Source organism: Leptonychotes weddellii, chromosome 9 (genome assembly GCF_054177405.1).
Source record: "Leptonychotes weddellii isolate Sample4059 chromosome 9, ASM5417740v2, whole genome shotgun sequence".
NCBI lineage: Eukaryota > Metazoa > Chordata > Mammalia > Carnivora > Phocidae > Leptonychotes > Leptonychotes weddellii.
In genome coordinates, this window is record NC_138377.1 from 26,547,038 (window position 1) to 26,550,514 (window position 3,477).

A 3,477-nucleotide genomic window follows, 5' to 3' on the forward strand; every position below is an offset into this window, starting at 1 on the left:
TTTTTTTTAAAGATTTTATTTATTTATTTGACAGAGAGAGACACAGCGAGAGAGGGAACACAAGCTGGGGGAGTGGGAGAGGGAGAAGCAGGCTCCCCGCAGAGCAGGGAGCCCAATGCGGGACTCGATCCCAGGACCCTGGGATCATGACCTGAGCCGAAGGCAGTCGCTTAACCAACTGAGCCACCCAGGCACCCAACCCTGAGGCCTTCTTTTCCTCTATTTGGAACTTCCTCAGTCACACTTTGTCTGGTAAATGCCTGGGGGATGGATTGTTTGGAGTGCTTCAGAGGTCAAGCAGAGAAGTGGGGTTCACCTAATGTAAGCCAGGCTGTGACTGAGGGCTGAGCTGGTGGTCCATCAGCTCTCCAGGGGTGTAAGGAGAATAATGAGGCCCTGAGCACTACGCAGAAAGTCCATCACCTTCGCCAGGCTTCATTCAGCAAGGAAGGTGAAGGGGGCTAGGGTGAGCAGCAGGTCCAAGGAAGGGGGACCTAATCGGGGGCAGCAGGACGGAGGGCAGGCCAGCCTGTTGGCCACGTGTTCTATACCTGCTCTGTGCCTCAGTGTGCTGTCTGTGAAATGGGAATAATAAGAGCACCTTCTATGTGGGACTGTGAGGGTTAATGGGATGATATATTCAGGTGCTTAGAACTGTGCCTGGCTCCTGTGAGCGTTACAAAGTATTTACTGTTGTTCTTACACCACAGATTTAGGAAGGAGGAGTGGAGGTAGAGAAGTAATCCAGCAGGTTGTCAGTTGATTGAAACCTCTTCCAGCTGGCCATTGGGCCCCCCTTCCAGAACCCTGGGAGCCACGTCCTTGGTCTGGAAAATTTCTTCTGTGGAAATGTGAGGAGCACTGGGGGGGCAGGTGCTCCTCAGGAGGACACACCCCGGAAACCACATATGCCTCCTCCAGATCTGCGCTGGGTGAGGCCAGTCACTGCCAAGTGGAAGAGGCAGGAAACCTTAGACCCAGTTTATCTACTTCTGAATGACCAGTGTTGGGTGGGGCAGTTCAGATGCAGGGAGCGCCTGACTTTTCCCCTGGGCTCGGAACCACACAACCTCGAACACCCTGACATGGTGCCTGCAAGTGCAAGTCGTCAACACAGAAGTCCTTCCCCAGCCTGCTCCCCGACGGGACTTGCCTACACGGGAGGCGGCATTTCCCTTCGGCCAGCTGCCCAGCCCCCGACCTGGGAGCCATCTTTCACTTTCTCTCTCCTTCACCCCCCACGGCTCATCTGTAGGCAGGCACATTGGTTGTGGCTTCAGAATGCATCCTGACCTCAGCCTTCCACCCCTAGCACCTCATTCATGCTGCCGTAACTTCTTGCACAGACCACTGCAAAATCCTTCCACCTAGCCTACTTTCCTCTGCTCTTGACCTCCGGCAGTCTGAGTGATCCTTTTATTTTATTTCGTTTTGTTTTTTAAAGATTTTATTTACTTATTTCTTTATCTGAGAGAGAGAGACAGACAGAGAGAACATGTGAGCGGGGGAGGGGCAGAGGGACTCTGTAGACTCCCCACTGAGCTTGGAGCCCAACTTGGGGCTCGATCTCACAACCCCGAGATCATGACCTGAGCCGAAGTCAAGAGTCGGATGCTTAACCAACTGAGCCACCCAGGTGCTCCAAAGTGATCTTTTAAAAACATACACAAGAATAGTCCACAAAGCCCTGCTTAAACCTTCCAGTGACTCCTGTCAACTTAGACTACAATCCAAGGGGACATGGGCCTTATCGGTCTTGTTCAGTTTATAACCACATTACCTACAACAGTGCCTGGCACACTGGTGGAACTTAATAAATATATTTGTTGAATGAACGAATGAGGGAAAGAATGAATAAGTGAATGAATTGGAGTCATTTACAAGCTCAGTTCCTCTGTTTCACAAACGTGGCTAATAGGAGCAATGGGAACGTGGTCAAGTTCTTTTGCATCCTAGACAGAAAGTGCCTCTATCCATATCATTTAACCTATTGCAAATTATTCAAAATTCAGTATAAATTTTCAGATCATTTATGCCCACAGTTGTTCAGCCATATTATGGCTTTGCATCTTTAGAGGCAACGTAGGGATATTACCTTTTCACCATGGGCCAGTAACCACAAGACAATTAAATTGCACACACTGCAGTTGAGTTTAACAGCACATGGCAGCGAGGGAGGCAGGGGCGCTATCATGGAAGAGCATGGCCATTGCCGCCAGGCCTTCCTGGTTGTGAACCCTGCCTGTAGCAGCTGTTAGCAAGATGTCCAAGTGCATAGCTGCTGAATCTCTGGATGGAGTGTGAAGCCTACTTTTGCCATTTCCTAGACATGAGACCTTGGGCAGGTCATTTGGCCTCTCTGAACCTCAGCTTCCTTAACATTTAAAATGGTGGGAATCCTATATTCTACCCCACTTGAGAATCAAATGAGATAGTACATGTCACTTAGCAAAAGCTGGGTCTTTAGTGAGGTGGTAAATGCTCAGTAAATATTGCCTCTTTATTGTAATAATCTTGGGCATAAGCATTTGTGAGGATTAAATAAAATTACATGTAAAGTCTATACTGTGTTTAGAATGAATGCTCTTTCAACACCAACCACACCTCTCCCCCACTGCCCACAGGGAGAGAGAAAACCAAGGATAGCCATTCAATGTTAGAAAAGGGAAATTTGACACCATGTGGACACTTGTGAGGGGGGAAAATGTAAAGGAAGAGTTACAAGACAAGATAGAAAAAAAAAAAACAGGCAAACAAACCCACAGGAAGGCTAGACACTATTTAAAGGGCCTCCTATTGGAAACCCAGGAAGAGTGTGCCAAAGACCAAAAATACCAGGCACTCAAAACCAGCAAAGTCAAAGAGAATGCCACAATGAAAAGAACACTTTTCAAAAACTGCATTGAGAGCCCAAGTACCCTGAATGGGAAAGCCCGCAAAACACAGCAGCCAAACACCACTCAAGACTGCACACATTTATGAAGTACCTACCAGATAACCTGGGAACTGGGCCAGAAGAGCACTTTGCAAAAAACTCCTGCGTCAATAAGAACTCTTTTCACTACATCACAGGGAGGAAATGATCATGGTGTGACCGGCTTCCCCAAGTCTGACAAAGAGAAAGCCACAGGGGAAATGAAGCTAAGTCCTGACAACCAGGGCTGCCTCAGTGGATCAGAGGACTGGGGAGTGTAAGGGGATGCACCGAGCATCCACCATTGAGGTGATGTCTCTTCTGTCTTGGTCATAATATATATAAACACGGGTTTACATAAACATAATGGCTACAACTTTTTTTTTTTTTTTACAGCTTAGAAAATGTCACAGTAACTACTGAGCAAAAATGTTAGAAGTATACCTAAGAGGTCTGTAGCCCCAGATTTTCAGGCTATTGAACCTCAGTTCATGCAAAGTCAACAAATGTATATTTGGTTTTGTATTTTTTTTAAATAGTTATATATTTATTTTAGAGAGAGT

General features: G+C 47.1%; 1 long non-coding RNA gene across 1 annotated transcript in view; it reads right to left on the reverse strand.

Moving 5' to 3' along the window:
* LOC145723247 (uncharacterized) overlaps positions 1–3,056 on the reverse strand; it is a 19,357-nt gene extending 16,301 nt beyond the window's left edge. The window contains exon 1 of the long non-coding RNA XR_014148169.1: positions 2,992–3,056. This is a non-coding gene — a long non-coding RNA (uncharacterized LOC145723247). The remainder of the gene's footprint in view (positions 1–2,991) is intronic.
* Positions 3,057–3,477: the final 421 nt, after the last annotated feature.